At 45.5% G+C, this 23,429-nt stretch overlaps 1 protein-coding gene across 2 annotated transcripts in view; it reads right to left on the bottom strand.

The window, feature by feature from the left end:
- Nucleotides 1–23,429, bottom strand: part of ATP10B (ATPase phospholipid transporting 10B (putative)) — a 428,501-nt gene that overhangs the window by 308,457 nt on the left and 96,615 nt on the right. Inside the window, exon 2 of one of the 2 annotated variants that reach the window (XM_069199372.1) lies at nucleotides 6,848–6,954. The gene's annotated coding sequence lies outside the window, so the exon portion shown is untranslated. The remainder of the gene's footprint in view (nucleotides 1–6,847; nucleotides 6,955–23,429) is intronic. The other variant, XM_069199373.1, reaches the window with a different exon arrangement.

The raw sequence follows: 23,429 nt of genomic DNA, 5'->3' as shown, positions 1-23,429 counted from the left end.
GGAGGGCTTTCCCATAAGCCGACGATACAGGAAAAGAAAAAGAAAACCTGATTGACCTCCTAGGCGGAGAAGACAAGACAGGACAGAGTGAAATTGTTCAAACTCTTCCAGAACCGGTTGCAGGTCCATCAGGTGAAAACAGTGCGAAACGGAGACAAAGCATATCGCCAGTGAAATTAAGGACTAAAGAAATACTGAACGAAAGTGAAGGGCCAAAGTTGAAAGAGAAAAGAAAAGAAGTGTCTGTCGCAATAACAACACCAAGTGAAGAGAAAGACCCAGCCAAGGAACAAGGCACCAGCGAGAGAGAATCAAAAGGAGATGCAAAATTGAAAAGGAAAAGAATACCGAGCAGAAGATATTCTGGTCTAGAGTGGGCATACATAGCCACTAACGATTGGTCAGACGAATTCCTATCTCTCAGTCTTGAGAACGAAGAAGCAGAACGTCACTTTGGCACTTGAGAAGTAAAATTTCACGGACATTACCGAATAAGACATTGACAACCTGATTGACTTTTGAACTGGATAAGACATTGCTAACTTGATTGACTTTGAAACCGATCTTGAGACAAAGCTGCTAAACCGATAAGAGACTAAGCTGCTAAAGAAAACCGTGTGAACATTGAACTCGTTCAGCTTTATATACATATCTGCAAATTGATTTGATAAAGTGTCTCCAACTTTCTGATTCTATATAGATCATGACAGGCTACACTACAAAAGGACACAAAATGAAATGTTGTAAATACATATGTATAGGCTCAATAACTGCATGTGTACTAATCATTGTAGCAATAATTCTTGGAATGCATGAAGAGAACGAAAGAGACGCGAATGATGCTTCTACTTCTAAACCTACTACTGAACTCACTCCTTTGAAGAAACTCGAACAAGACGAAAGATATTTGCATGATAAGAAGGAACTTTCGTCCAACGTTTTCTATCGCTTGTTGAATGAGTATGTTGAGACAATGAATGCGAAAGATTGTTATGTGTGTACACAAATACCTACCTCAGTAATAGAAGGAGTGACATATCATAGCATGCCTCTTATGTATGGAATTTCATGTAGTTTATTAATGACCAGATTTTATGGCCAGGAGTATATTCACTACTTTTATTCCAATCATGATGTTGTATTTGCATATGTCCCCATAATTGAGTACCTGAGTAAAATAGCAAGAGATTATTATATAAAGTTAGTTAGGGGTTTCTTTGAGCCATTGTCACCTTTTCACACAGCTTAAGCTCACAGAGAAAACCTTACATGCTTGCTTTCACCAATAGAGAAAAGTTTTTTAGATCACACTGACGATAGGAGGAAAGTGGAGAAGGAGAAATTAGAAAGGGAATTACACAAAAGGACATCTGTAGATAACTATGCTTTGCCGCGATAAAGACACAAGGGAAACTAGCTTTAGATGAAATACACGTAGGGAGGCTTTGTATATATAGACCTAAATCATACTATGACACAATCTTTGTGGGAACGAGTGAATGTAAACATAAGTTTTTGTTTCAAGCTAAGTGGACATTCATGCTGAATGGACAAGACCCAGTTATTCCAGGGGTATATTTGTGGACTCAACGCCTATTATCGTCTTCCAAAAGGATGGCATGGGAGATATTATTTGGGAATAGTATTTCTAAAGATTTATCTATTGGACGACTTAAAGAATTTTCCAAAGCTGTCTGAATCACATCATGTTCAGAAAAGGGAGACAGCTTCTGGTGTGGTAGGAGACATATTTGGAGTAATGATTCCTTCAGTAGGAGTCATATTGAATTCAATTAAAATACGAAAGTTGTCTACTATTGTGGATAACATGTTGACAAGATTCTCAGGAGCTATAATCCTGATGGATGCTGAACTTGCTGCAGAAAGAGCTATGACTCTTCAAAATCGGCTTGCTTTAGACATTCTTTTAGCAAAGGATGGCGGCGTTTGCAAAATGCTTAGTGCACATCACTGTTGTTCTTATATTCTGGACAACAGCGGGCAAATTAGGAAAATGCTTACAAATTTAACTAACGAAAGTACAGATTTGAAGGAATTGAAAGAACCAGGAGTATGGGAAAAGGTTCGAAAAGGATTTGCTTCTGTGGGAAATTGGCTCAGCAACATTTGGAACGGACTATTATTGAAAATAGTAAAAGGTATAGTAATAATATTAATTTGCTTATTAGGTATTTGGGGAATATGGAAAGCTATTAAAATATTGAAAACAAGAAACAAAAGGAAAAAGGAAGAGAAAGAACAAAATAAAATGGTAGAAATATACAGAGAAAAATCAAAGGGAACCAAAAGAAAGAGGGAATTGACTGAAGTACCAAATTACTAAATCAGAATTTTAATGGAATAACATTTGTGGGAAGATTTGATGTGATGACATAATTAGTCATCAGAGGAGGGATTGATGACGCAGGAAAAAGAAGGACTAACAAATATTCATATATCATGTAACCAAAATTGTATAAGGTAGTGTGATTTTAGCAAAGAAAAATAATGTACGTGGGAAATTGTGCCCACGGGGTAGTTCACCATCATTATAAACGGGCTTAATTAATCATGAAGAATTGACAAATGTAGTAATCCGTCATAATTGCAAATGTATTCTATGATTTTCTTGTTGAAACTGTTTTATGCTTAGCTTAAATTTAGCAGAGGCTTTGGCCTAGTTGCCTGGTCTTGAATTTAACTGCGTGGTTTTCACTTGTATTAACAAAGACATATTATTTTACTTTAAGGCTGTATTTTTCCATTAGAGATGACTAATACACTTATCTCAAGGTTTCGTGCTAGGCCGGTTTCATCCTCTTTGAAGCAAGGTCAGTTTCTGCAGGTGCAGACAATAAAGGCACTAAGATAAAATTAATTGGCAAACTTTTTTGCAACTTGTGTTCCAAGGCTCCAAGGACAATGTATGCATAAATGAGTACTAGGAGAAAGACACTATTCATTGGTCAAATTGAAGCCACAATATGAACCCTCAAATAGAAGACCCTGAAGAATTTGGAATGTTTCTTACTTAAATCCACCGGACAAAGAGAAGTCAGCCATTTTCCTTGATGCCATTTTTGAAGCCAAATGCCAGACGCCATCTTAGACGACATCTTGATGCCATTTTCTCTATTCCAGAGAAAGAGACTTTAAGAATTCTCACCCTAGAGACTTTAACTTTAAATCTGCCCCCCATTGCCCATGCAGTAACTTGTACCCCAGTTTCCTTGCTGCCGCACGGAAACTTGCCCTTAACTTTGCTCCTTTGAAATCTGCCCCATGCTGATCGAACCGGTACCTGAAGGACGAAGACTTTCTTGAATGCTGATTGTATTTGGTAATTATGAAAGGATAATTGTATTATGCATTGTGTTTTTCCTTTTAGGTACCAACTGCTATTTTGACACGGCCCAAGCTAGAAGTTTTTATAAATTTGTGTTGACTAAATTTGTTTTGCATGAAGCCCCACATGCCAATGCTAATTAGTGGTTAGTTGAGGTATTCATCTGATGCACCATGCTAAATTGAAATCTTGTTATGCTGACCGATGTATGAAATTAGCCAAATTCAATTGCTTATATAAGTGATTTGCATTGCTATAACCGAGTGTATTATAATCCAGATTTTGCGTAGATTGCGTTTCTTCCATCGCTATGGACAGCTAGTAATGTTCGTATACATATATCGTTTAATTTTGAGACTCATATATATTGTGTTAGCTTTGTTAATATAGGGAAATAAACTCTCTAACTTTTCATAAACTGGTGTGGTTATTCATGACTGAAAGGTCATGGTGCGTCAAAATACTGATTGTTATTGATTCCTAATGTGTTATTTTGATCTATTAATTAAATATTGGGTATAGATTACAATAGTTATTGATTATTGATTTAAGTGATCCGACTATTCTAGGATGAGGAGAGCCCAACTCGGTTAAAAGGTTCACCGACCTCCAGCGTGTCCAAGTACAAGTAATTCATTAGGGCTGGACGCGCTATCAAGAGCCAACAATCACAGATTAAACAGAGGGAACACATTGCATGGGGTGAGACAGTATATGCAGCTGCTGAGCTTGTTATCTCCGGCAGTGCTGCACTAGCCCCCAGGTGTATAGGTGACACGCCGCTGGCATGTCCTACCACACGTCACTCATTGACCTTGGGTGCCTCGTTACTTCATAATTTAGCGACAGCGGGTACCAGCTCCTCAATCCAAGCATCAAGAGGAGTTTACGAATTGCAGAGAGTAAGAATATTCTGTGCTTCCTGTCACATGAGATCATATACATCGCGGTCAATTACCAACAATTCTAACATGCATAAGTGCTGGGGGCGAGAGCCTGTCACCTCATCACCATAGGTCCCTGGTTGCTCTGCACCACCTCGCGATTCTGGCGCCCCCAGGGGCAGGGCGAAATGTATGCGTCCAGTTTAAGGGCACACTAGCACCACCGTACCCCGCCACTCTGCAGGGTGAGTGCGAAGATGAATTATAAACAGACATTTATGCAGCGCAGATCGCAATCATAAGTGTCTCTTGAGCCTCAAATACTAAGTGCTACACCTCTCCAAAGCAGTGGTGTCTAATGTATTATTCTTGAGCAATAGTGATGGGATCCTTGGGTCTGTGATAACAGGAAGGCCCCAGGAAGCGGTTTTCAAATCACTGTAAATTATAGTCAACCTCAAGAGAACCTCAAACATGCAACTGTTAAGTGGCACAAGGTAGGGGTCAAGCAATATTCCTCTACATAGGTGAATGCATTCCATCATCTCAAAATACTGGCTGCACTAAACTTTACCCAATTCTGACGTATTCAGTTCACCAGCTTTTTTTCCAGTGAAATATTGTGTGCTAATTTCTACATCTATAACTTATGCTCATTTATTAAAGTAACTAAACAAATTGTGCAAGTCAATACATCGCATGTAATTTCAATAAAATCTTTGAAACATGAAGCCACCACACATTTTGTAGCGCAGAGACCTCACGAAGTGCTGTTTACAAAAGGAATGATGATATGCATCAAAGTAGTATCTTTGACAAGCAGTAGCTGACAAAACTCAGTTTCACGCACATTCGAAGCCCACAAGCCTCAAGAAAACCCCTCCCATTAAAGTAAAATGATCACCCCTCCAAAAAAAATCAAACTTCCATAAAATAAATCAAAAGCTTTTAGAAAACATTTGAACTAATACACATTTTTAACAGTTTAAAAATGCATTTTTTTGTAAATAACGTCTTTATTATACTTATGATACTATATGGATAGGTCACATTATTTCCACATAATTCATTATTTTTTTAATTTATACCTGTGACATTTTAGCAAGGACATTATTTCATGCAGGCATTTGTTACACATACTTCTGACTTCTTCCCTTCAGTACAGCATGCACCCTGAGCACCATCCCACACACCCAAGCTCTTACTCACTTTTCATTCACATGCTGGCCTCCCTGACGCTCCCCGCCCTTAGTAGACCTCAGTACTCAGTTTGTAAAATAAATAAATATAACAAAATAAATGAATAAGTGTAGGCAACTTTTTTTTTTTTTCTTAGGAGACTGCTCCTGGCACAACTGAATACCAAGGTCTCGATTCCACCTCGTGCCTCTTCCGTCTCTCACCATACACTCCAGGTCTCTTTAACTCACTCTTGCAGGTTCCTTCCATCCCTGCTTTCTTCCTTTTGTCACAGTTTTTCCATCTTTTCCTTTCTCTTTACTCGTTGCTCTTACTTTGACTTGTTCGTTCAAACTCTAACAAGATAGCCTTAGAACCCGCCATAGCGGGCTCTACAAGCCATTAAAGACCAGCTCCTGCGTTAAAGGCCAGAGCCAAAGGCGAGGGCCTTTAACAAGGGGGAGAGGGCCTTTAATGGCTGGTAGAGCCCACTACGACAGGTTCTAAGGCTATTAGAACATTCTGCCACTAGAGGGCAGAATGTTCTATTAAATAAAACAAATTCCTCGGAAGCCAGAGGGGATTAAAATCCCCTCAGGCTCTGTGAGGCCTTTGTTCACAGCTCTTGCTGTGAGCAAAGAGAACATTAGAATGTTGACGCTCTGGCCTTTTACAGCCAGTAAAAGCCTGGAGCACTCCATTGTCTGCAATGGAGATCCGAACGTTCCAATGTTCTAATATAGCCTTAGAACCCGCCGTAGCGGGCTCTACCGGCTATTAAAGGCCCGCTCCCGAGTTAAATGCCCGAGCCGAAGGCGAGGGCATTTAACAAGGGAAAGGGCCTTTAATAGCCGGTAGAGCCCGCTACGGCGGGTTCTAAGGCTATTAGAACATTCTGCCACTCAGGGCAGAATGTTCTCTTAAAAAAAACAAATTGCTCACGGAGCCCGAGGGGATTGGAATCCCCTCGGGCTCCGTGAGGCTTTGTTCACAGCTGCTGCTGTGAACAAAGCCCATTGGAATGTTGGCGCTGCGGGCTTTTACCGGCCAGTAAAAGCCCGCAGCACTCCATTGTTTTCAATGGAGCTGCCAACGTCCAACGTTCTAATGAAAAATAAGTCCTGGTCCCTGAAAATAAGTTCCCATGTCCTCTACCTGTAACCACGGGCACAAACTAAGCACCAGACTGACTCTGCTTCAGCTTTCTCAATGTATAGATACCTGACACACCCCTAAAGATCAGCCAGATCCCCCTTTACATATATCTGCCTGAGAACAACCTAAATTATCAAACCTTTGCTCTTCACGAGCTGAAGTGCAAACCCCTGCAATGCATGCATATCCCCACGCAAAGTCGTATTTTTTCCCCTTCACCCCAAAACCCAGCCTTCTGAATGTCAAACTAGCAGCAGCATCTGAATTCCACAATATTTCTCACCTACTTCTGCGCGGTTCTAGTGCTTCGAGTCCCATGTGTGGTGAAAACATTCAAAGCGAATGGATCCTTCAAATGAGTTATTACTGTCCCACGGGACTGTCTCGTCGCTAAAAGAAAAAAAAAAAAAACAGAAACCACAAACCCGTTAAAGATAACAAATATAGCAAATGAACGTACTTAACATAATTGTAGACAAATTAAACATTATTTTTTCGCAATTACCTATTTTTATTGCAACACAAACTTGTAAGCTTCTAGTATTGCACGCAACCACAAATGTGGCATTGTGACACCTTACATGACTCTTCCACGTGGTACAATACTGAGGTGAACGGTAGGTGAACAGCAGAGGCTGAGCCCCTTTGTATTAGCCTTCCTCATTTGCTTTTAAAAGAAAGGGGACGTTCATGTTATAAGGGCAACGGTGGTAGACACCACACACTGGAAGTCATGTAGTCCCAAGTGGGTAGTGGTGGACTGTTTACGATAAGGTAAGTTCAGTTTTGTGGTTACTCAGAAGCTAACATCGGTGATGATGCCAGAATAGTCAACTGAAATCTTGCTGCAATTTCCAGTGCACTTTAAATTATTTTAAGTTGTTCAAGCAATCTTGCCACTTCCATGCTCAAATACCAGTTTAAAATAGATTGTAAAGACTAGACAAGTCATAACAGGAGAAAACAGACAGCATTTAAGAATGCTGGTGGAGCGCTGTAAATTGTAATCCCACCTGCTGACATTCCATTTGCACGGCCCACGCACTTGTTTTTGTCCATCTAGTTTGCTTAAAATTAGACTGACAAAATAATCGTTCTGGGTAAGTCACAAAGCACTTAGTTATTTCGAAAGGCCTCTCAATATGCGGCTGTATTAAATAAATGCACCAGAATGGTCTGTGCTGATTCGAGGTGGGTGTGGGGAAAAGTTGCTCTTGTCATATTGAATGAAACAAAATTAGTTCTGAGACAGCAAATCTGGTACATTCCGAAGCTTCACTCAGCTTCTCTTCTACCCTTGAGCACCAACAAACTCTGAGGTAAGATTTGAATATATGTTGCCAGAAACACTGACCAAGGAGACAGATGAGACCACGCCTTCTGAGGCTTCCCACCAAGAGCATACCAAAAGAAGAAAAACAGCCAGTGTACCAGTTGTCAATACCATGAGAAACTGAAGGTGGCATCCTCCCCAGCCTTGGAGCATGCACAAGAACATGCCACACATGGAGCTCGTATCAACATCTTTATTCCTCAGCATACAACATTCAACTAACCTCTTAATATCCTGTAACCATTAAAAATCACACCTTAACAGCTCCCAGACTGATTGTGTGATCCCTTTCCAGGAGTCCAATCCAGAGCCACGGGGTCTTCATGCTCACAGTCCCAAGACACAATATCTCCCCCCCTTATTAAACAAAAAGATAAACAAAGAAACATGAACAAATTGCAGCATTACTGTTCCTTGATCAGCCGTCTGGGTGCTAGCACAATTCGGCCAGACCAAGTGAGATGAGGTAGTCCAGCTGTACTCGGGGTGGACCTCAAAGGTAGAGGGTCTGATGTCTGATCAAGGCTTTCAGGTGGAACAGCTTCTTCTGGGCTTGCAGGGACTGATATTCGCCTAGACTGGTCTGAAGTGGAATGAGTCCCTTGTAATGGATCTGCTAGGTTGGTGGGCTATCATCTGTCCCTTGCTCTGCAGGATTTTTGGAGGTTTAACTTCAAGTGGAGGATCTGTCTTTAGTTCCATTTTTGTTTGAAGAGAACACAGTCACCCTCATCCAACACGACCTCCCAAGTTTGACGACGTTGATTAGCATAAGTCTTCATCTGATGTTTCCGAGCAGTGTCAGTAGCATTAACCTCATCATCTTTCAGAGTTCGCTCATGCATCCATTGTGGTAATTTGGTTCTTATAGATCTCCCAAACATCAGGGTGGCAGGACTCTCACCAGTGGTAGAGTGAGGAGTCTACCAATAGTCAGGTATGGCGTGGCACAATGCTTGCCTCAGTTCAATGCTGTCCATCAAGGCATGATGGATCATTCGTTTCGGGGTCCCCATAAATCGCTCTACAAAACAGTTAGCTTGAGGCCACAGGGTGTGCTTTTCTGATGCTTGACACTGAGTTTTGTCAGAAGCTCTTTAAACTGCTTACTGTTGAAGAGCGGACTATTGTCAGATTTGAGTGTGTCCGATATACCCCAGACTGCAAATATGTCATCTAGCTCAGTGCTTAATTTGTAAATAAAGAGGTGCCGGTGCTCAAAGCCCTTCTCTTAAACAGCGGCTTGGACTGCCACTCGGACACTGCCCTGAGGGCTGTGCAGTTTCTCCAGCCCAGCTGTTCAACACAACCGGGCTGGAGAAACCTTGGCCAGCCTAAGATGGCTGGCCAAACATACATGCACACTTAGGTCACTCTCTCCGCCGACCCCGCACCCTCTTCCCATGGCCCAGCCCTGCCCTATCCATGCTGGTGGCTGAGCCAGCAGCTGAAAGATAAAACAATAAAGAAATATTATTTTTCAGCTCCTGGCTTAGCCAGGGGGCGACGCTTCTTTGCCCTTTATTTTTGTCACTACATGTTGTAGGTAGGAAGACGTAAGACAGAGCAGATAAGGAACATCTACACATGAAGGAAAAAGATGGTGGATGCGGTCTAAATTAGTGGATGTAACATGCACATAGAAGAAAACTAGTGAGGTGTGCTATACCAGAAGCTGCCTAAAGAAAGGTTTGAGTCTATGGAATTAGAAAGCTATAGTAAATGCAAGTTTGCATTCGTTCCGAAATAACACCCCTTCTCAGCTTCCTCGTTTATTCAGGGCAGGCCTTCTGCCACATCGAGGAAGGCTACATGAATGGTAGTCTATTAGCAGCACAAAAAGCAGTGGGATGCACAAAACCGTCGGTGGCGACACAAAACGAAGCCTCGTCGCACCCTCGCTGCTCACTCAGTGGTCGTTCCGAATGGCGGAACACGCAAATCTGCGACGACACACCCGGCCTTGATTCCGGTGGGATCAACCTGATGCCTTCTGTGCACGTGGCAAAATCCTGGGACTCGGCTCTAAGCGCCGCAAACCCAAGACGCAGGGTGTCCCAGGAACAGAGTGCCAGCTGTCATCGAACAGCTGTTGGGATGCCAGCACGTCCCCTGCCTGACTGGCAGAGGAAACCCAGCGCCCTGGTCCCCCAAGGGGAGCATCTGCAGTGCGGAGGAGAAGATGGATGCCTCCTGAGACGTACCTGCTTAGTATCAGGAAATTACAGCACCTGCTGAGCGCCACCATATGCTCTCTCAGGACGACAACGGCGCTGCTATCGTTCACGGGGAATGCTGCGCCCCGGCCGCGGGAGGCTACCCTTCAAAATCCTATTGTAGCACAAATATGTGTAAATCACATAATTAAATAAACTGATTTCGCACCGTTCAACTGTTATGTTTTTACTTTGCTGTTTTATTGCCATATGTTGTAATAATGAAAATCAGGAGGGAAAATGAGACCCAGAGAATTTAATAGAAAGTGTGTTAATTTATTTTGGGCCTTTATCTCTAAAGATAATTATGAAATACACTATAGTTATAAAGAAGCATCTTCAGGTAAGTTATTTAGAAAGCTTGGCCATTTATTTGTATCCTCACACATCAGAGCTATTTGTTTAGACTTATATTTCGTTTGTTTGTTTGATTAATAAAAACCATTAGAAAGCAAAAGAAAATCACAAGTTAAAATATTTTATCACGCTTACGCCTCATACAGAGCGGGACAATAGGAAAACTTTCATGCATAACATTAAAAGTAAATCACTCTTAAAACGGCCATCATTATATTAGAACATTGCTGGTTTTCAATATACTATGTAAAATACGACAAGGAGGCCTGAAAAGGTGATGGAATCTTTTCATCTTCACAGTTTTCCAAATAACACCTGTAAAAATATAATTATCACACTTTCAACTCGTAAAAAGAGGCACAGGTGTGAATAAATCATCCAAAGAGGCACAGAAGTGAATCAATCATCCAGTACATTGTAAAATAAACCGCTCCTAAACCCGTCATTGTTAGGAGAGAACATTGCCGATTCTCATGCTGTCTTAAGTACTTCCCAGACTTGTACATCTAAAGGATGATGGCTTCTTCTTCTTTTCGCACAAACAATCTGAAGCATTCAATGTTCCTCTAGCCTATTAAAGTTCCCCTAGAGACGAGTCGAAGAAACTGACTATTCTGAATATCAATTGCATATCATTCCAAAGCAAGCATGCATCACGTGTCATTGACCGTACAAAGCACCAATCTTATAAAAAATGGCCTTAATAATTTTCTACGGAGCTTCAATAAGTTTGGGCATGAGCAAATTATATGTGCCATAGATTTAGCCCCCCTGTCAACAGCTTCTACAGAATTTAGAGGGCTGTAGATTTAAAGATTTCTAACAGCTTGATTTTCTGCTAGTGCTGAAAGCTGGAACCTATATTGCATACCGTTAGTTCCACTTGGTGCTTTGAGGTGAATTTTCAAATGGTTCGGAAGTGTCGGAGAAATACATGGACAATAGGACCCCCCCCCCCCCCCCCTTTACGGCTTCATTAAGGCTTGAATGTTCTCACCGAAAGTGGAAGTTATTAATGCATCTTTAACCTTCATTTTGATTGAACTATCGTTCGTGTTATTTTCACATTACTCTATTAGACCAAGCTTGTGAATTTTACTTGCGTTTGGGAGGACATTTTGAGAGTGAATTTTCAGTGAAGAGCATGGGTCTTACCAGATCAGATTTTTTTAAAGTTCCTTCAGCAGAGTTTTTTTTTTTTGTTTAGCTGTAAACATTATTTGACAAGCTGAAGGTCTACGACTCCTAAGAGAGTGGTTAGACCAACTTCGAGACTTAATTTGCATACAGGACTTTGGAGGGCCTAATATAAATCTCACAGTGGAAGAAAGGATCTGTTAAAGGTCCATAAACTACTTCACCCCATAAACAGTCGAGCCGTATTTAATGGCTAAATATAATTTTGCTCTGAGCACCTTCAATATAGATGCTCCTGTTGGGCTCTATAATTTAGTGTATAAGTACCGTAGTTTTTATTCCAAGTACTGACCAATACATCAAAGCCTGAAATTGACTAGTTTGTCTCACATTTTTAATTTAATAAACACCCAGGTATTGAAAACGGTCTGTTTGCTTAATTTGTTTCTTCTCTGATACTCTATATGTTAGTATAATTACTTTGCCCAAAAAACAATCACCGTTTTTCCCCTCATTTAATTTCAGATAATTGCTTATATTATACACGTAAAGAACAGCAAGTGAGCATTGCAGACCAATGCGAGTATTCTAAAAAAGAATGGTCTCATCACATATTTTAGTGCAAGTATCACTTCATTTGGGAACAAAGCTGTGACCATCGTGACTGCTGAGTATAGATTAATTATAAAATCGGCATAAACCATCCCTGTTTTAATCCAAGGTCAGTGCTTATTTTTCTGCAGATTGATAACTGATGATGCATTCCCTAGTTTCATTCTGACCCAAGTGTCTGTATACAAAAGACGGACTACTGGTAATAGGGTAACTGGGATTCATCATGCTGGTAATTTCTCCCATAGTACCGATCCATTTACTCTGCCAAATGCCAGGCTGAACTCTACATAGCATGAGCATAGAGGTGTTCCGCCGACAATTGCTTTTTGATCCTTCAGATTCATGCCCAAAATGTTGTCTATCGTCTCATTCCTTTCTGGAACAGGTTTGATGCAGCGCTAATGTTTTCGACTGGTTAAGCCGAGCTCAAGTTCGGAGAGAAGAATGCGGAAAAATGTTTGCATCGCTGTCCACTGAGCTCTACTAAGCTCTGACAAGTACCGAGAAACCGTTGGAAACAGGTAGAATTAAGCATTGTGTAAAAAAAAAAAAAAAAAACTGTGTAGACACATAATTCCTCGAACGGAGGTAGGCACTACATCATGGATTACACAGCACAGGAGGATACATGTCGAGCTGGGTGAACGTGATGGGGCACACCCATGCCATAGAAAAACAACTGAGATTTGGAGATGCCAGGTAGGACCCCATATGACTGAACTAAAAAAAAAAAAACTAAAAAAAAAAAAAATACACAAGTAGGCACTAAAAAGGGGGAGGCTCACAGAAGCCGATCGCTGCTTTGCATATATAGGTCGATGTCCACTTTTAATGCCTTCAGATTAGGAGAGTCACTTTTCCAGAAGCAGAAAAAAAAAAATCAGGGGAACAGCCAGGGTATTTTGGGGTGAACAGGACAGAGCGGCAATTTCACTGTATGTCAGACGCCTGCAGAGTGTGACTTTCCTGTTGTGGAAGTCCTATAGCACTGTCTTTTGAATGAATGAAAGGCAAGACAGCGGTTGGTGAGAGGCACTGGATCGATAAAAAGGAGGTTGTGAGGTAGTTCAGGAGTTTTATATTGTTCTATAGAGCTTGAGCGCTATCGTATAGAAGCAGTTAAAGTAAGGGAGCCTGAACTGGAAGTATGCAGCCTTCAAGAAGTGGTGTGGGTAAAGTCCAGTTCACAGCACAAATACATTTCATATTTCATGAGGGCATTTTATCAGTACCAGCAGGCAGTATGCTTGGTTAGCAAATACATGTAGGCTGAGACTCTGCATGCTTGTGTCATGGAGTCTGTGCAAGCTCCAAAATGTGGGAGTAATGAAACTGTCCTAATGTTTGGTTTATCGACTCAAGAAACTCAGGCCCTCATTACAACTTTGGCAGTTTACGGACAAGACCGCCATGCGAAATGCCACCACCATCCACCAGTGGTGACAAAACAGCGACAGCCATATTTCAAGTCACAAAGAACAAACCGCCCAAATACAGCCACAAATCCAACACCGCCAGGCAGCCTGACTGTGAAATGGTGACTGACCTACCGCCGGGCCTGCCACGCTGACCCCGTTCCGACTGCCCGATTAGGAGTCCGTTTTCAGCGGAACATGCACGGCGATACACCAACAGCAGTCTGCACCGCCACGGTACAAAAAGGCACCGCCAATAGTAGCGAACATCGTATTGGACAGTTCAAATTCCACACAACACACACACCTACTCACAGTACCATATAACACCCCCCCACACACCCACAATCACTTGAGACTACCACAACCGGCCACAGGGACAAGAGCCATGAAGCACCTGACAAAAACCTGCACACTTTGCACACACCACCACCACAACCCACCAGCACCCACATCCAAACACTCCCACACCACCAATCACCCTGCACTGCACCCTACCCACACCCCCCCCCCCCCCAACATCTCACGCCAGAAGCACCCACGCTTCACAGAAAATGAGTTGCAGGTCATGATGGATGAGATCGTCAGATTAGAGCCACAACTGATGGGAGTCCAGGTCCAGCAAACATTAGTGCCCAGGAAAATGGAGTTATAGCAGAGGATCGTCAACAGGGTCAATTCAGCTGGCACCTATCCATGCACAAGGGAGGATATCAGGAAGAGGTGGAACGACCTCAGGGGGAAGGTCCATTCCATGGCATCCAGGCACCAGATTGCCCTCAACAAGATTGGCGGTGGGCCCCCACCTCCTCCCCCTGACTTAACATCTTGGGAGGAGAAAGTCTTGGAAATCTTGCATCTGGAGGGCCTCACTTGTATCAACGGAGGTCTCAACACTGGTATGTCAACACCACCCCGGCACCAAACACTCCTACCCAGCATGCCTACCCACCATCCACCTATCCCCCCCATCCAACACTACTGCAACCCCACAATCACCTTATGTCCCTCCCCTGGATGCCACACCACCCATCTTCCACCATCCCCACACACTCCCCCCTAATGCATGGATAACAATCACATTGTGAAGTACCACAACTCCCACAATGCATCACACCCCACACAGCCAAAGTTCTCTGTACCACTTCACAGTGGAACACCTGCCTGGACAACCATGTCACAGCCCACTCCTACTGGTTGCTACAACTGCCTCCCAACACATGGCAATGACAGCAATGCCAACCACCATCCACAACCCACCATGACACATAGAAACCATGACACTATTCCCGTACCAAAGTCAGTGTCTGCAGTGCTGCAGATGTCTTTGCCATCATTAGGAAGCAAATCGAGCCACTGCATGCACCACACCATGAAAATGGTGACTACACATCCACATACCAACTCACTCTTTCCATCCACAGGTAGCCTGGCCACTGCCACCCAGCAGAGGATGCCAGGGTCAGACAGCACTCCCCGGGATGAAGGCCCCAGTGGATGACTGGATGGGGACGAGTTGCCTGGGCCATCTTGGGCAACTGGTCACTACACTCCCAGCAGCCCCACCCTGGACACACTGGACTCCCCTTCCCATGTGGCTAGAACACCTCAGCCAGCCCCTTCTCCCCAAACCTGAGACCCAGGGACCTCACAATCAGAAGTGTGCCACACAGTACATGGGCCAGAGACAAGGATACACACCCTACACAATGAAGGGCCTGGTGCTACTGGAAGTGGGCACACTGTGCCAGGGGCACAGGGGGCTAGGGGCAGTGGGACGGGATCAGTTGTTCAAGGGTCAGTCAGCCACAACAACTGACTGCCCAGGAGGCCCACACCCAAATCCTTGATGCATACCACTAAACCCAGGACACAATGGGCCAGATCCTCACCACTGTGAAGGAGACCCAGAGGCTGCAGAGTGAATACCATCAGGAGGCCATGCGGAAGTGGCAGACCCACAAAGCCACCATGACCTCCATGGCAGGGGTGCTGAAGGAATTCCCCACTATCCTGCATGAGTCCATCTCCCACCAGCATCATTATCCACAAACCATCTGAGCCCTCCATGTCAGCGGCAGCTAGTGGAATGGAGGCCCTGCCACAGGACCCACAGGACACCAGCACTCCTACCCCCTGTAGCCGACGAGCCCCAATGTAAGCAAGGACATCCAACCAGACATCCTGCCGGTACTGATGCCAAGACCACCATCCGGAAGTGACCTTCTCCTGAACATTCTCCTTGGTTTGTCACTGAAGCACCCTGTTGACTGTCCACTGTCCTCTCTCCATTCTCCCAAGACCACCAAACTGGACCTCGACTAACCACAGTTGGGCCAAGTACTCGGATGATCCCACCCGCCATGGCCCCACTCATCAATCCTTCCACTCGTACTTCGCAAATAAACACCATTGAGCACAGTTACTGCCTACGTCTTTATTGTCATGTGTATGACGGATACTGATATTACATGTGCAACAGTGAACCCAATGTCCTGCAAAGGTATCTGTGTGTGGCAGAGGGGGAACAATGTGTAGCAAGGACAACAGTGGAGCAGGCAGTGGCTTGAGAGATGGGTCAAGGGAGGCAACAGGTGAGGCAGGGTCCAGAGTGCACCAAAACAATATCCTGAAAGTAGAACAAGACAGGGGCATCATTGACTATAGCCGTCACATATGCCAAATCAACACACATGTACTGTAGCTACAGGAAGCCAAGGCTGAGATGGCAAATCAAGTCCAAGAACATATGGTCATAACAAACCCACTCTCCCAAAACATACCACCCAAATTGTCCCTCACTCACAGCAAACGGAGCCACACATTAGGCAGTGCAAACTGCCATGAACAGTGATGTTGCACCACCTCCCAATCTCAAATGCCAGGACAGGATGAAACACAGAGAAAACCACCTAGTGTAGCACACATAATGCACTGGCTCTGGCAATTCAGGGAACAATGGTCCTGCACATAGATGTCACATGTGCAGCCACGCAACAACTGGATGAGAATAGCACTGACCTGTGCACAGTAAGAACCCAACTCATGGCCACATGTAACTGCCACCCAAACCCACCCAGAGTCAGAGCTCCAATATACTGTTATTACACACAGCAGGTGGTAGCAAGGCACAAGGCAGATGGTGGAACAGGACACATACCATACATATGACACATACCTGTATCTGAGTGGAAGTATTGTCGTATCAGCTCTGCTCTGGAGGCAGCTGCATCCTCATCTTCCTCATCAACACTCCCCATGTCCGATTGATCAGCCACTGGTACATCTGCCACCTCCTCTGCATCCAGCAATGGGATGTGATTTCTTAGGGCCAGATTGTGTAGCATGCAGAAAGCAACAATGATCTGGCACACTTTCTGGAAATGTGCAGACACTGGAATCTGGCCTTCAGCAGGCCAAGGGTCCGCTCAACCACCGATCTTGACCTATGGTGGACCTCATTGTAATTGTATTCTGCAGCTGTTATCGGATGCCTCACGGGTGTCAGTAGCCAGGGAAGGTTGGGATAGCCAGAGTCACCTAGTTGCACAGAGGTAAGGCCCATGTCAAGACCAGGAAGGTGTAGTACAGGTTGTGAAGAGTATTGAGTGCAGCGGAGCACACATATGTAGGGATACATACCAATGAGCAAGGCCCGGTCCTTCTGTAATTGTGCCATAATGTGTGGGACGGTGCTGTTCCACAGAATGTAGAAGTTATGCACAGACCCAGGGAACCTGGCCGTCACTTGTGTGATATATTAGTCCGCCAGATACACCACCTGCACATTGGTGGAATACAAGTTCTTACGGTTTCTATACACTTGTTCACTCCTCCTGGGTGGCACCAGGGCAACGTGGGTGCCATCTATAGCCCCCATTAAATAAGGGACATGTGCCAGATCATAGAAGAAAGCTTTACAGTGGGCAAATCAGCATGATGTGGTAACTTGATGTAGCTGTGCATATGTTGTGTGGTGTCTACTGCTGTCCCTGTTCTGCCACTCTACTTGACTTTTCCCTTCTGTCTGTGTCACCTATGCAGGTCAGCACCCATCAGAAGAAGGGGATATGACGTGCCATCACCAAGCAAGTGCGGACTTTGGAGGTCAATGCTCAGCAGAGCACCCACTGCAGAAAGAGGTGGGAGGACCTGTGACGCTGGGCCCGGAATACAGTGGAGGCCCAGCTGAGGACGTCCTCCCAACATGGGAGGGGTGCCTGTCGGACCCTGACCCCCCCCCGCTGACCCACATTATGGCGGTGGATTACGATATGTGTTGTCATAGTGACTCTGGATGTGCACTATTGGGTAGCTGAAGCGTGGGTACTTGGTGGATACACGTTCACTGTGGAAATTAGACATCCGGGCAGGATTGGCATCATATTTGTGTGGCCATGCAGTCAGTGAATGGAAGGGCAGTCAGTACCAATTTTGTATCTGGGCTGTAAGCTACTCCTCCCAAGATGTGCTAGGCAGCACAAGCTAACTGGATCACAGCATCTGTGGTGTCAGGCCATTGTAGTTAGTGGATGCCAACCACTGTCCTGGGGGTGAATGTTGGGTCCTCAATCAGCTGCCAGGTACTGTATGTGTAGTGAGGCAACGGAGGGCAAAGATGTTACTGTGCAATTTGACTGTGGGCTAGTTGGCATGCCAACTAGCCATGCTGGATTCTGTTGGTTCTGTAGTCCAGGAATAGTGTCTCTCTACAGGCATGTCAAGAGGGCAGATCCTGGGCAGGTGTGGGGGGTATGCCTCTCATCATGTATACAATTGCATCTGTATCAGCTTCAGCGGTGTACATGTGCATTGCTGTGGTGACCCCCATGGTGTTCCATTGTTGTAGCATGTGTTGGTGAGGGAATGGCGTGCCATAGCATGACATCAGAAGATGATGTAGTTACTCTGTGCAACTGTTGTGCTGGCATTGACCGACTGCTTTTTTCGCTTTTTGTTTCTTTTTCTCTCTCTCTCTCTCTCTCTCTCTCTCTCTCTCTTTCTCTCTTTCTCTCTCCCTCTCCTGCCCTCTCTTCCCCTCTCCTCCCCTGCGTTTGTGTGCATCAGCATCATTTGGCGAAGGAGAAGGGGCACCGGTGAGTGGGGATGCTTCAGCCCAAGGGACTCAGGAGGTCGACACCAGTGGAGCGGAGGGAACCAGTGGGACGGAGGGCGAGGGGAGTGCCATGGGGGGACAGGATTGATGACAACATCTTCGGATTCTTCCTCCGATGGACGCTCCCTGGTGGTGGCAGACCCATCTGGAACAATCCCAGCACCATCCTTGTCCACCACCCCCCTTACCAGCACTGCCCTCCCTGCAGCTCCTCACCCAGTTGCCTGTGCCCGCTGACATAGGAGGGTGGGCATCTCCTTCGAGACAGGCACCTCTGCCCCCGCCCCAGTCAGCCTCAATGAGGAGGCTATTAACCTGCTGAGATCCATCTCTGTGGGGCAGGCAATCATCATGAATGGCATTCAGGGACAGTCATCCCTGATGAAGCAAACAAATGCGTTCCTGGAAGGCGTTCACTGTGCCCTGTCTGGCCTGCAGAGATCATTTCAGGCTCTGGCCTCTTTCTTAACAGCACCCAGTATCCCTTCTTCTGTCCCCCATCCAGCTACCTGTTCCCAAACCCACATCCCTCTCCCCTCACCCATCCAAGGGAAACTTACTGATCCACATGCATCCACATCAACAGACACAGTATGCAAGGACAGACACAAGCACCACAAACGCCACCACCGTCATGCACACAAACCACATTCAGATCCAGACATGCCAAAATCCACTCCCATCACCGACTCCCCAACCACCTTCCCCCTGACAGTCACAACACCACTCACACCTGCAGTCAGCATCTCATCAGTCCCAGATACTGCCACATGTGCCCTCACTTGCACCATCACCACAATATCAGACCCCATACATGCGTCCCATACACGCATGCGCATGCACCACGACTATCTACACCCCACATCCACTCTACCTTCTGACACCAGCCCAACATTCACCCACACATCCCCCCTGCCATCTCCCTGCATCTCCTCCCTCTCCTCCTCCCAGTACACCTTAGTGCCTATATTCGCCCACACAACAGTGACCCAGCACATACTTGGCATCCACCCACACACCTGCAGCCAAGGCATCTCCACGTACACACCTCACAACCATATCCTCTCCCTCCACTCCCAAACATCGTTCCCATGACCTACATTATGCTCCTAAGAAAGTTTTCCCTGTTCCCCACCACTGTCCCTGTTCCCCCCAAGTGCCTTCCACGCCTCCCCTGGTCATCACTATGCCCCTCCCCTGCCTAAGACTTCCACCCCCACCAAGCCAAGCCCAACTCCCTGCTAAACCAGCACCATCCAGGGGCAAGCATAAAGAGCCCCCCTGCCGAGCCCAGCCCAAAAGAACCTCCCTCCATGAAGCACCACTCACCCCTGAGGTGCCTGCATGCCCCAGCCCTGTGGAGGCCAGCAAATTGCAGGCAGAAGTCAAGTTGGGGCGTGCTACTGTGCCCCCTGTGTTCGGAGCACTGCAGAACTTTGGGACTGGCCCTTAGGCCCCTTTCTACATAGTTTCATTACTATTTTAACTTTTATAATATGTCTGCACCACTGCACCATTGGCGTTGATGGTAATAACCTTGTTGTGGCTTTCGTTCAACGTGTATGTGTGGTGAATGTGAGATTTTGTGTGTGTTGTCTGTGTGTACTAATGTCCTTCCCTCCAGTGTGTGCTAGGCTGGTATTCTTACGATTGATGTCTTGGTCGGCATCACTAGTCCTGGAGGTCAATGGCCAGCAGGAGCATTGGGAAGACTTGCAATTCATGTGCCATGGCGCCTGCGGACGTGCCTGTGTACCTGAAGGCAAGTCTTCCCTTTTATGTTGTTAGTTTCTGCCATGCTTTCTGTGGTGGTGAGACCGCCCTGGAAATCCTGGCAGTGTGCAGCCTCCTTATAGGTTTGTGGGGAACTGCCTGACCGCCAGCCTTGAGATGCCTGCCGCCAGCTGCGGCGGTCTGTCCACACCGGCCGTTCGGACGGAAACCTGTCTGTGTTCTGTAGTTGCCTCCCCCTTCTCGTAATGTGGCGGGTCTTCACTGCCGGGCCTGCAATGGTGCAACAACCACCTACCCCGTGGGGGTCCACAGACCACCATACTCGTAATGAGGGCCTCAGTTTGCTATTTTAGTTTAACAAACTTTCTATAAAAGAAATTGTTGATAGACCGCCCCTTAAATATATTGGTAATAGAAAATTAAGTCAATCTAAAGCTTCTATAAATCATAGAATATGTTTCCACTTGAAAGGCGTAGTATACCATGATCTTGTGGAAATAATTCAAAGTAAAAGAAAGATGATAAACTATCATTGCCTACGGGAGTGATCAATATTATATCCCTCTCAGTCAAAGGGACCCTAATGAAGTAAGCACACTCCTTTAAGCCAATACTAAGGAAGCACAGACTGGATGTGTGGGATCCAGAACACAACTGGACAGTCTATGATGCCCCATTTCTGATGAAGCACATTAAAATAGCAGCCTACTTTCAAAACGAATTCCTTCAGAGAGAGATAGGTTTCATCACAAAAGAGGCAATGAGTCTGCAATTAATTTTATTCTGAAACAAACTTAACAACCATTGCCTTCCATAAACTCCTACTTCAAACACCAATGCCCTCATTATGACTTTGGCCAGAAAACTGCCAGTGATGGCGGTCTTCCACTAATCATATCATGAGTACTGAAAGATTTCCACTACATTTTGGGTGGAATTCCTCCAGCAGTCGTGCTGGCAGTCAGAGGCACATGGACGGTTCCACCAGCAGCCCGCCCCTCCAAAAGGACTCCACCAGCCATATTACAATCTGTAATACGGCCTGGCGGTGTCCTGATGGCGGGGCGCTGCTGGCGGTGGGAGTGCCCATTCCCTGCTGGATGACCTCGCCGGACAGGGTAAGTAGGACATCGGACAGGAGAGAGGGGTGGGAGGGCAGGGGTGTTGTGTGTGCTTGGGTGTTGTCTGCGTGTGTGAATGTCAGTGTGCATATGTGTGTGTGTGTGTATGCGTGTGTGTATGCGTGTGTGAATGTATGTATGCGTGGTTGAATACGTGTATGAATGTTGAGGTGAGTGCATGTATGAAAGTTGACGTGAGTGCGTGTATGGATGCTTGTGAGTGAATGCGTGTATGGATTCTTGTGAGTGAACGCGTGTATGGATTCTTGTGAGTGAACGCGTGTATGGATTCTTGTGAGTGAACGCGTGTATGGATTCTTGTGAGTGAACGCGTGTATGTCAGTGTTGCTGTATAAGTGTATGCGGGGTGCGTGTGGGTGTCTGTGTGCGTACATGTGGGGATGGAGAGGGTGTGAGAGGTGCTGTACTAGAAGGGAGGTTGGGGAGAGGGGCTCTGTACTAGATGAGGGGTGGGAGGTGCTGTTCTGGTAGGGGGTGGGAGTGTTCGGGTTTGGAGGAGGGGTGCAGGGGTATTGGGCTTACAGGGGTGGGGGAGTTGTCTACTGGTGACAGGCAAGGAATTTCCTGTCACCTGTAGCCTTTCAGCCAAGGTTTTCGTGGCTGTGCTACCGCCGCGGAAACCTGGTGGAAAGCAGAGGCCAAGCTGCCACACTCATAACGTGGCGGTCTTCACTGCCAGCCTGCCAGCCCATCGGCAGTGAAACCACCACTGTGGCCCTGGCAGTCAGAAGACCGCCAGGGTCACAATGAGGGCCTAAGTGATATAAAAAGTCAAGGCACCTTCCTTCAATGGATTAAGACATACTAGGCAGAGAGTTTTCAAAATATCAGGTTTCCCTTTTCCTGCTCAGCAGCATTCACCAATCTGGTTGGTGTTGCCTCAAAGCTGAATAATACACCTTGTTTTCTTATGTGTTCCTGCTCAAGCACCCAGTGTTCGCATAACGAGCGCATTGCTTTTGTATGCAGTGGCATAACCTCAAATGAAGGGGTAATAATTTAAACTATGGAGACGAATGCACCTCAAATTTCACCCCTGCTCCCGCCTCATAGATGTGTGTTAGGCAGGGTCAGTGGAATTTTGCGGCAGGGCTGAGTAAATTATGCCTCAACAAGAGGCAAAATGTGCAGCGAAATGCGGCACATCTTGTGATAGTAGTAATTCTTGATCTTGATACTTGTTAACACTGTTTGAGCATTAGATAAACCTCATTAGTACCCGGTTAACACCCAAATATCGCAATATGCAACAGAGTGGTGACCAGTCAAGCTTTGCAAAGTGCCTTTCACTGTGTGTGAACACATGTCCCTGGATTTTCTGTAACTTTTGACCGTTGGCGCTAGAAACTATTTTGTTTGTTAATCGATCACCAGCTGTATACTCTGCAGAGTTTATGTAGCAAATGCGGCAAATCTCTAACTATGCAAAAAACACTGGGGCTGCACAATCGCATAATTCCAGACTTCCCAGTGTTAGGCAAGGTGAGGGCTGCTTGTGGGGTGGGGGTACGGGGGGGAGTTGAGAGCAGACTGAACAGGAAGGAACTCAAGAAACAAATTAAGCGCGATACACCTTTAAAGAAAGAAAGCTTTTCGGCACTATCAGTTCAGGTTTGTGAGGTAATTAATTAAACACAGAGACCACAATCTACCACCTATCTTCAGCTCACCTACAGAGGATTGTCCAAGATGAACTCCGGCGCTTGCACAAGTTCACGGATTTACCTGCAAGACTCGTGACTTTTGTTCTGTATCTGCAGCCCTCGTAGAGTTTAAGCAAACAAAAGGGTTTTACTAACC

This window comes from Pleurodeles waltl, chromosome 7 (assembly GCF_031143425.1).
Source record: "Pleurodeles waltl isolate 20211129_DDA chromosome 7, aPleWal1.hap1.20221129, whole genome shotgun sequence".
Lineage (NCBI taxonomy): Eukaryota > Metazoa > Chordata > Amphibia > Caudata > Salamandridae > Pleurodeles > Pleurodeles waltl.
Note: the sequence above shows the minus strand (reverse complement) of the source record. Positions and strands in the feature narration are given on the sequence as shown.